The 11,477-nt window shown below is 46.8% G+C and overlaps 1 pseudogene; it reads left to right on the forward strand.

Annotated features, from left to right (window-relative positions):
- Nucleotides 1-2,543: 2,543 nt before the first annotated feature.
- On the forward strand, nt 2,544-11,355 carry LOC112264084 (annotated as a pseudogene).
- Nucleotides 11,356-11,477: the final 122 nt, after the last annotated feature.

Genomic DNA, 11,477 nt, shown 5'->3' on the forward strand with positions numbered 1-11,477 from the left:
GAAAAGGGAGTTGTCGTGCCCTCTTCACGACTGTCTTGGTGTATTTGGACCATGATAGTTCATTGGCAATGTGGACACCAAGGAACTTGAAACTCTCGACCCACTCCACAACAGGCTCGTCATGTTAATGGGGGGCTGTTCGGCCCGCCTTTTCCTGTAGTCCACAATCAGCACCTTTGTCTTGCTCACATTGAGGGAGAGATTGTTGTCCTGGCACCACACTACCAGATCTCTTTCCTCCTTCATACAGGCTGTCTCATCGTTGTCAGGGATCAGGCCTACCACTGTTGTGTCGTCAGCAAACTTAATGATGGTGTTGGAGTTGTGTTTGGCCACGCACTCATGGGTGAACAGGGAGTAAAGGAGGGGACTGAGCATGCACCCCTGAGGGGCCCCAGTGTTGAGGATCAGCATGGCAGACGTGTTATTGCCTAACCTTACCACCTGGGGGCGGCACGTCAGGAAGTCCAGGATCCAGTTGCAGAGGAAGGTGTCTAGTCCCAGGGTCCTTAGCTTAGTGATGAGCTTTGTGGGCACTATGGTGTTGAACGCTGAGCTGTAGTCAATGAACAGCAGTCTCACATAGATGTTCCTTTTGTCCAGGTGGCAACAGGCAGTATGGAGTGCGATTGAGATTACGTCATCTGTGGATCCGTTGGGGCGGTATGCGAATTGGAGTGGGTCTAGTGTTTCTGGCATGATGGTGTTGATATGAGCCATGACCAGCCTTTCAAAGCACTTCGTGGCTACTGATGTGAGTGCTATGGGGAGTTTACTCAGACCCTTTACTCAGTACTTTGTTGAAGCACCTTTGGCAGCGATTACAGCCTTAAGTCTTCTTGGGTATGACACTCCCATTGTTCTCTGCAGATCCTCTCAAGCTTTGTCAGGTTGGATGGGGAGGGTCGCTGCACAGCTTTTTTTTGGTCTCTCCAGAGACGTTAGATTGGGTTCAAGTCCGGGCTCCGGCCGGGCCACTCAAGGACATTCAGAGACTTGTCCTGAAGCCACTCCTGCATTGTCTTGGCTGTGTGCTTAGGGTAATTGTAGTGTTGGAAGGTGAACCTTAGCCCCAGTCTGAGCAGGTTTTAATCAAGGATCTCTCTGTATCTTTCTTTCGATCCTGACTAGTCTCCCAGTTCCTGATGCTGAAAACCATCCCCAAAGCATGATGCTGCCACCACCATGCTTCACTGTAGGGGTGGTGCCAGGTTTCCTCCAGGTGTGACGCTTGGCTTATAGGTAGGCCAAAGAGTTCAATCTTGGTTTCATCAGACCAGAGAATCTTGTTTATCATGGTCTGAGAATCTTTAGGTGTCCTTTGGCAAACTCCAAGCGGGATGTAATGTGCCTTTTACTAAGGAGCGGCTTCCGCCTGTCTCCCACCTCCACAGAGGAACTATGAAGCTCTGTCAGAGTCACCATCGGGTTCTTGGTCACCTCCCGACCAATGCCTTTCTCCCCCGATTGCTCAGTTTGGCCATGCGGCCAGGTCTAGGAAGAGTCTTGGTGGTTCCAAACTTCTTCCATTTAAAATTGATGGAGACCGCTGTGTTCTTGAGGACCCTCATTGCTGCAGAAATGTTTTGGTACCCTTCCCCAGATCTGTCCCTAGACACAATCCTGTCTCGGTGCTCTGCGGACAATTCCTTTGATCTCATGGCTTGGTTTTTGCTCTGATATGCCCTGTCAACTGTGGGACCTTATAGAGACAGGTGTGTGTCTTTTCCAAATCACGTCCAATCAATTTACCACAGGTGGACTCTAAGTTGTAGAAACATCTCAAGGATGATCAATGAAACAGGATGCACCTGAGCTCAATTTCGAGTCGAGTTTCATAGCAAAGGGTCTGTATACTTATGTAAATAAGGTATTTCATTTCATTTTATTTTTTAGGTGCAAAAATGGCTAAAAAAACTGTTTTCGCTTTGTCATTATGGGGTATTGTGTGTAGATTGATGGGGAAACAATTGGTTTAATCATTTTTAGAATAAGGCTATAACATAACATAATGTGGAAAAGGGGAAAGGGTCTGAATACTAGCCGAATGCACTGTATATTGTGTTAGTGCTTGTTATAAGCATGTATGAACCTTTATTATGTCTTATCATAAGGCTTATAATATGTTTTGTTTCTCTATCTCTCTGTTTGTATTGTAATGAGCCATGATCCAAATGAATCATTCCGATGAATTGAACCTTTATTTAGAACCAGTAAAGCAACATGGGTAACTCTTCTTTTCCATGTCAGCTGGTCAGAGGAAGATGCAGCTCTCCTTTTCAACGTGTCTCTTCTGGATTTCCAGGTCATATGCAATCTAGTAGATGGGGACATCGGTCATTCTGAGCTGGTGAGTTGGGAGGAAGTAGTGGGTCAGGCTTGAAAATGTGTCAGTAAATCCCATTGCATAGTTATTGTCTAGTTTCCAACATTTATTTTAATGGATAGGCCCACATGTTGACGTTGTAGTTGATGTTTTTATACTTTTATACTTTTATAATTCTCAGGGACAGCTTAGGACCAACATTAACTGCCTTTTCACCATGAGGGTGTTGAGGAAGCATCAGATCCTTATCACTTGTCAACAGGAGCGCATCCTCAGGGAAGACACATCCTCATGGTAGCACATAGTCCATTCATCGTCAAGTATGCACCCACCAGCCTCAGGTATGCACCCACCAGCCTAACATACCTCAATATGATCGCGGCTTATTTTTGTATTTATTTATTCACCTTTATTTAACCAGGTAAGCCAGTTGAGAACAAGTTCTCATTTGCAACTGCAACCTGGCCAAGATAAAGCATAGCAGTTCGACACATACAACAACACAGCGTTACACATGGAATGAACAAAGCATACAGTCAATAATACAGTAGAAAAAAAGAAAACAAAGTCTATATACAGTGAGTGCAAATTAGGTCAAATAAGGGAGTTAAGGCAATAAATAGGCCATGGTGGCGAAGTAATTACAATATGGCAATTAAACACGGGAATGGTAGATGTGCAAATGATGGATGTGCAAGTAGAGATACTGTGGAGCAAAAGGAGCAAAATAAATAAATACAGTATGGGGATGAGGTAGATAGATGGGCTATGAACAGGTGCAGTGATCTGTGAGCTGCTCTGACAGCTGGTTCTTAAAGCTAGTGAGGGAGATGGGAATCTCCAGCTTCAGTGATTTTTTTTGTAGTTCGTTCCAGTCAGTGGCAGCAGAGAACTGGAAGGAAATACGACCAAAGGAGGAATTGGCTTTGGGGGTGACCAGTGAGATATACCTTCTGGAGTGCGTGCTACAAGTGGGTGCTGCTATGGTGACCAGAGAGCTGAGATAGGGCGGGGCTTTACCTAGCAGAGACTTGTAGATAACCCGTAGCCAGTGGGTTTGGCGACGAGTATGAAGCGAGGGCCAGGCAACGAGAGCGTACAGGTCACAGTGGTGAGTAGTGTATGGGGCTTTGGTGGCAAAACTTATGGCACTGTGATATACTACATCCAGTTTGCTGAGTAGAGTATTGGAGGCTATTTTATAGATGACATCGCCGAAGTCAAGGATCGGTAGGATGGTCAGTTTTACGAGGGTATGTTTGGCAGCATGAGTGAAGGAAGCTTTGTTGCGGAATAGGAAGCCGATTCTAGATGTAATTTTTGATTGGAGATGCTTAATGTGAGTCTGGAAGGAGAGTTTACAGTCTATCCAGACACATAGGTATTTGCAGTTATCCACGTATTCTAAGTCAGAGCCATCCAGAGTAGTGATGCTGGATGGGCGGGCAGGTGCGGGCAATGATCGGTTGAATAGCATGCATTTAATTTTATTTGCATTTAAGAGCAGTTGGAGGCCACGGAAGGAGAGTTGTATGGCATTGAAGCTCGTCTGGAGGTTAGTTAACACAGTGCCCAAAGAAGGGCCAGAAGTATACAGAATGGTGTTGTCTGCGTAGAGGTGGATCAGAGAATCACCAGCAGCAAGAGCGACATCATTGATGTATACAGAGAAGAGAGTCGGTCCGAGAATTGAACCCTGTGGCAGCCCCATAGAGACTGCCAGAGGTCCGGACAACAGGCCCTCCGATCTGACACAATGAGCTCTATCAGAGAAGTAGTTGGTGAACCAGGCGAGGCAATCATTTGAGAGACCAAGGCTGTTGAGTCTGCCAATAAGAATGTGGTGATTGACAGAGTCGAGAGCCTTGGCCAGGTCGATGAATACAGCTGCACAGTAATATCTCTTATGGCGGTTATGATATCGTTAAGGACCTTGAGCGTGGCTGAGGTGCACCCATGACCAGCTCGGAAACCAGATTGCATAGCGGAGAAGGTACGATGTGATTCAAATGGTCAGTAATCTGTTTGTTAACTTGGCTTTCGAAGACCTTAGAAAGACAAGGTAGGATAGATATAGGTCTATAGCAGTTTGGGTCTAGAGTGTCACCCCATTTGAAGAGGAGGATGACCGCGGCAGCTTTCCAATCTTTGGGAATCTCAGACGATACGAAAGAGAGGTTGAACAGTCTAGTAATAGGGGTTGCAACAATTTCGGCAGATAATTTTAGAAAGAGAGGGTCCAGATTGTCTAGCCCGGCTGATTTGTAGGGGTCCAGATCAGCTATCTGGATATGGGTGGAGAAATGGTGGGGTCTTGGGCGGGTTGCTGTGGAGGGTGCCGGGCAGTTGACCTGGGTAGTGCTAGCCAGGTGGAAAGCATGGCCAGCCGTAGAGAAATGCTTATTGAAATTCTCAATTATAGTGGATTTGTCGTTGTAACAGTGTTTCCTAGCCTCAGAGCAGTGTGTAGCTGGGAGGAGGTGCTCTTATTCTCCATGGACTTTACAGTGTCCCAGAACCTTTTTGAGTTTGTTCTCCCGGATGCAAATTTCTGTTTAAAAAAGCTAGCCTTAGCTTTCCTAACTGCCTGTGTATATTGGTTCCTAACTTCCCTGAAAAATTGCATATCACGGGGGCCTATTCGATGCTAATGCAGAACGCCACAGGATGTTTTTGTGCTGGTCAAGGGCAGACAGGTCTGGAGTGAACCAAGGGCTATATCTATTCCTGGTTCTACATTTTTTGAATGGGGCATGCCTATTTTAGATGGTGAGGAAGGCACTTTTAAAGAATAATCAGGCATCCTCTACTGTCGGGATGAGGTCAATGTCATTCCAGGATACCCCGGCCAGGTCGTTTAGAAAGGCCTGCTCGCAGAAGTGTTTTAGGGAGCGTTTGACAGTGATGAGGGGTGGTCGTTTGCTCGCGGACCCATTACGGATGCAGGCAATGAGGCAGTGATCGCTGAGATCTTGGTTGAAAACAGCAGATGTGTATTCGGAGGGTGAGTTAGTTAGGATGATATCTATGAGGGTACCTGTGTTTACGGATTTGGGGTTATATCTGGTAGGTTCTTTGATAAATTGTGTGAGATTGGGGGCATGAAGCTTAGATTGTAGGATGGCCGGGGTGTTAAGTCCCAGTTTGGGTCACCTAGCTGCACGAGCTCAGAAGATAGATAGGGGGCAATCAAATCACATATGGTGTCGAGGGCACAACTGGAGGCAGAGGGTGGTCTATAGCAAGCGGCAAAGAGAGACTTGTTTCTGGAAAGGTTAATTTTTAGAAGTAGAAGCTCAAATTGTTTGGGTACAGACCTGGATAGTAAGACAGAACTCTGCAGGTTATCTTTGCAGTAAATTGCAACACCGCCCCCTTTGCAGTTTTATCTTGTCGGAAAATGTTATAGTTAGGAATGGAAATTTCAAGGATTTTGGTGGTCTTCCTAAGCCAGGATTCAGACACGGCTAGGACATCCGGATTGGTGGAGTGTGCTAGGGCAGTGAATAAAATAAACTTAGGGAGGAGGCTTCTGTTAACATGTATGAAACCAAGGCTTTTACGGTTGCAGAAGTCAACAAATGAGAGAGCCTGAGGGATGGGAGTGGAGGTAGACACTGCAGGGCCTGGATTAATCTCTACATCACCAGAGGAACCGAGGAGGAGTAGGATAAGGGTACGGCTAAAGGCTAACAGAACTGGACGCCTAGTACGTTCAGAACTGAGAGTAAAAGGAGCAGATTTCTGGGCACGGTAGAATATATTCAAGGCATAATGTACAGACAAAGGTATAGTAGGATGTGAATACAGTATGGGTAAACCTGTGCATATAGTGATAATGAAAGTGATATTGTCTCTAGAAATAGCATTTAAACCAGGTGATGTCACTGCGTGTATGGGAGGTGGAACTAAATTGTTAGCCGAGACGTGTTGAGCAGTGCTAGAGGCTCTACAGTGAAATAAAACAATAGTTACAAACCAGAACAGCAATCGACACGGCATGGTGACTTTAGGGAAAGGCATGTGTAGCTGGGTGATCATACAAGTCCAGTGCGTGGCTTCAGACAGCTAGCGGCACGGGGCTAGCAGGCTAACAGAAAGGCCTTAGAGGGATGACGCGACAGAGGAAAGTCTGTTGTGGCCCCCTCGTGCAGTTACATCAGCGGACGGATCAGCAGGGTTCCGTGTGGTAAACCAGGCCAATTGGCAAAATATGTATAGTGGCCGAATAAATATGTCCGAAGGGCCTCTTAAGCCAGCAGTCCAATGTGCTTTAGATAGCTAGCAGGCCGCAGATTAGCGGCTGTGTGTTCAGGGGTTGTTAGCTGCTATAATTCCAGGTGGATTAAAAAAAAATCATAATAAGAATGTACATTAAAAAAAATAGGTTCAGAACTTGCGGTAGGAATCCTGAGATATGGAGAAGAATAAGTCAGACTAGCTCTGGTTTGAGTCGCGCTGTACAGACTGGCGAGAGTTGTCCGGGATAAAGGTAGCTGATGACCGCTAGGAAAAGATAGCTGACTGCTAGCTAGTGGCTTCGGAATGTATTCGATGGGTCTCATAAGCCAACAGTCCATTGTGCTCTAGACAGCTAGCATTCAGGGGACGTTAGCTGCGAAGGTCGGAAGGTGAGAAGGTTCAGAGCTTGCGATAGGAATCCGGGGATATGGAGAGAAAAATAGGTCCGGTATGCTCTGGTTGAATCGCGTTGTACAAACTGACGAGAGCTTTCCGAACTAGAGGTTAGCTGATGACCGTTAGCTGGCTAGTTAGCTGGCTAGTTTATGGAAAGATTCCAGTAATAGAGGCAAAGAAAAATACTTTAGAGAAAAAGCAGGTCCACACCACATTGGGTGAGGCGGGTTGCAGGAGAGTATTTTGAAGTAAGGGTTTAGAAAAATATAAAAAGATATGCAAAGAAAAATGTATCAAAATATACATACATGGGACACAACAAGACGAAGGACAAATACGTCTGACTGCTACGCCATCTTGGAACTTTTATAGGCATTGTAGCTTAGGCAATGTTCCCGCGTTCGCAGAGATCCCATTAACGGGAAATGCTGCGTATATCGGCTCAATCGGAAATTGACTTTAAAAACCACAATGTCTATAACCTACGACTGGATTGAATCCCTGCCCTTATTTAAGAATGGTGAACTCACTATATGCTTATCAACTGGACAATACCTGTGTCTTCTTTGCCACTGCTAGGCTACACCGTACCTTCGAAGATGCGAAGTGCTTGTACATGCTGGCCGAAGCTTGTCTACGTGGTGAGCTCTGGAGTCTACTGAATAACAGGTACTGCTAACGGCAGTACTGTTTTCATATTATGTTTGTATATTTTACAGTATGGATTTTATAACTGAATTGATAGGATTTGAATACTTCTCCTAGGGAACAACGTCGGAATATCCCATGAAACTTTCTGATCACTATTGTGCTCTTGCTTCTACATTTCAGAGGCTCGTTTGATGACAGAAGCACATGTTTTTACACTGCCTGTGTTGTTGAGGCCCTCATCTTCTTGCACCACAACAATATCTTCTACAGGGACCTGAAGCCTGAAAATGTAGTTCTGGACCAGTGCGGATAAGCCAAAGTGGTAACTTAAAGACTACAGCTCCATCTGATGCATTTTTAATCTACACAAGATGAAGAAAGGGGGCATCCTTCTAATAATATAGTAATTGTCAATTTCGCACATGGTTACACAAACAAATACAGTACGTCCAAAGGTTACAGTTATATTATCATACATAGAACTGTTTCACTTTGGAAAATCTATGTTATAGATCCAATGAGATACCGAAAATCCATATTTATCACGTTTCAGGTAAGTCCCAGATGCAGACAACTTTGAACGAATAACAGTTTATTAATCCAACAGGGGCGTGCAAAAGACAGGTCAAGGGCAGGCAGGGGTCAGTAATCCAGAAAAGTGGGGCAAAGGTACAGGACAGCAGGCAGGCTCAGGGTAGCCAGAGGTCAGTAATCCACATAGGTGGGGCACAGGTACAGGATGGCAGGCTGGCTCAGGGTCAGGGCAGGCAGAAAAGGTCAAAACCGGAAAAACTAGAGAACAGGAACAATCGAGAGACAGGCACAGAGGGAAAAACGCTGATAGGCTTGACGAAACAAAACGAACTGGCAACAGACAAACAGAGAACACAGGTATAAATACACAGGGGATAATGGGGAAGATAATGGGTGACACCTGGAGGGGGGGTGGAGTCAATCACAAAGACAGGTGAAACAGATCAGGGTGTGACAATATTCATAACTTCATTGTGCTTTGCCTTTCCTAGGTGGTGTCACGTCCTGACCTTAGTTCCTTTTTTATGTCTCTATTTTGTTTTGGTCAGGGCTTGAGTTGGGGTGGGCATTCTATGTTTTGTTCTATGTTTTGTACTTCTATGTGTTTGGCCTGGCATGTGTTTGGCCTGGTAGGTAGCCTGTTCCCACCTGTGTTTGTGGGTAGTTGTTTTCTGTTTTCTGTCTTTGTATTCTGTATCAGACCGAACTGTTTCGGTCTCGTTCATTCTCTTTTGTTGTTTTTGTCATTCAGTGTTCAGTTCATTTCATTAAATTTACGATGAACACTTACCATGCTGCGTGTTGGTCCGATGATTCCTATTCCTCATCATCAGACGAAGAGGAGAGTCGTTACAGAACTACCCACCACCAAAGGACCAAGCAGCGTGGAAGAATGGACTCATGGACATGGGAGGAAATCTTGGACAGCAAGGGACCATGGGCACAGCCGAGAGAGTATCGTCGTCCTAAAGAGGAGCTGGAGGCAGCCAAAGTGGAGCGGCGACGCTACGAAGAGTTGGCTCGAGGAAAAGTGCACGAGAGGCAGCCCCAGAAATGTTTGGGGGGAGGCACACGGGGAGATTGGCGGAGTCAGGTAGGAGACCTGAGCCAACTCCCTGTGCTTACCGGGTGGGGCGTCGTACTGGTCAGGCACCGTGTTATGCAGTGGCGTGCACGGTGTCTCCAGTGCACATTCACAGCCCGGTACGTTACATCGCAGCTCCTCGAATCGGCCGGGCTAGAGTGGGCATCGAGCCAGGAGGGATGAAGCCGGCTCAGTGCATCTGGTCTCCAGATGTTATATGGCACCAGCCCTACGTGCGGTGTCCCCGTTTCGCCAGCACAGCCCAGTGCGGCCTGTTCCAACTCTCCGCACTTACCTGGCTACAGGGGCTATCCAGCCAGGAAGGGTTGTTCAGGCTCGTTGCTCGGCACAGTGCATCCGGTGCCTCGGCCAAGGAAGAGGCCGCCTGTATGTCTCCCCAGCCTGGTAAGTCCTGTGCCTGCTCCTAGAACCAAGTCTCCCTCCTGTCCGGAGCTGCCAGAGCCGCCCTCCTGTCCGGAGCTGCCAGAGCCGCCCGTCTGTCCGGAGCTGCCAGAGCCGCCCGTCTGTCCGGTGCCGCCCGTCTGTCCGGAGCTGCCAGAGCCGCCCATCTGTCCGGTGCCGCCAGAGCCGCCCGTCTGTCCGGAGCCGCCAGAGCCGCCTGTCTGTCTGGAACCGCCAGAGCAGCCCGTCACTCCGGAGCCGCCAGAGCCGCCCGCCTGTCCGGCGCCGCCAGAGTCTCCCGCCAGTCCGAGGGTCGCCACTCCAAGGGCGCCACCTAAGTGGGCCAAGACTAAGGTGGAGTGGGGTCTACGTCCCGCACCAGAGCCACCACCGCGGTGAAATGCCCACCCAGACCCTCCCCTATTGGTTCAGGTTTTGCGGCCAGAGTCCGCACCTTTGGGGGGATGGGGTCCTGACCTGAGTTCCTTTTTTTATGTCTCTATTTTGGTTTGGGCAAGGCGTGAGTTGGGGTGGGCATTCTATGTTTTGTACTTCTATGTGTTTGGCCTGGTATGGTTCCCAATCAGAGGCAGCTGTCTATCGTTGTCTCTGATTGAGAACCATACTTAGGTAGCCTGTTCCCGCCTGTGTTTGTGGGTAGTTGTTTTCTGTCTTTATATTCTGTACCAGACAGAACTGTTTCGGTCTCGTTCATTCTCTTTTGTTGTTTTTGTCATTCAGTGTTCAGTTCATTTCATTAAATTTACGATGAACCACGCTGGGTGTTGGTCCGATGATTCCTATTCATCATCATCAGACAAAGAGGAGAGTCGTTACAGGTGGGGTATGGTTCTGCTAAGAAAGTGGGCTTGGGTAAGAAAACATGGACGTTCTGTGGCACACCTGGCTATGTTGCCCCTGAGATAATCCTAAACAAGGGCCACAGTGTATCTGTAGATCTCTGGTATTCGTATTTGAGCTGCTGAGTGGAAGGTAATATTATTAAATAGTCTATAGTCTATTTCCCATTTTTTGTTCTCTGTCATCTCTAAGTCATTCTACTTCATGTCCCCTCTCAATCTTTACCTTTCCAGTCTCCCATTCTGTGGCCCTGATCCTATGAATACGTTCACAGCTACCATCCGTGGGATTGATCTGGTTGAATTCCCTAAAACCATCAGTAAGAGTGCCTCAAATCTGATCAAGAAGCTCTGCAGGTGTAACACAGCTAAGCCATATAACAATGACTGCATACTGTTGTGTGTCATGATGTCTCTCTGTCCAGGCCTCTCAGGAACAACCCCGTAGAGACTTGGGAATCATAGAAATGGGTCCAAGGACAACAAGAAGCACAAGTAAGATGGCTGAAATGGGTTCCTGAGTGGTGCAGCGGTCTAAGGCACTACATTTCAGTGCAAGAGATGTCACTACAGTCCCTGGTTCAAATCCTAGCTGCATCACATCTGGCTGTGATTGGGAGTCCCATAGGGCGGAGCACAATTGGCCCAGTGTCGTCTGGGTTTGGCTGTGGTAGGTCTTCATTGTAAATATGAGTTTGTTCTCAACTGATTTGCCTAGTTAAAAAAAAAGATGGAAACATCAGACTGTGGCACTGTCATCTATGTAGCAGCAGGTTTGTTATCTTGTTCTTTCTTTCAGGTGATTTGAAGGTTTCAACTGGGAAGGACTTCACAAAGGCACAATATCTGATTATTTGTAAATAGACAAATACATAATCTGAGCTTCATCATGTGAATGCATTCAACATCTGGTTGTTAAATCATAGGATGTTTTAGAGCACTTTAATTAATAGAAAAATGTAATTACCTCCAGCATTTATTT

This window comes from Oncorhynchus tshawytscha, linkage group LG12 (assembly GCF_018296145.1).
Source record: "Oncorhynchus tshawytscha isolate Ot180627B linkage group LG12, Otsh_v2.0, whole genome shotgun sequence".
NCBI classification, from domain to species: domain Eukaryota; kingdom Metazoa; phylum Chordata; class Actinopteri; order Salmoniformes; family Salmonidae; genus Oncorhynchus; species Oncorhynchus tshawytscha.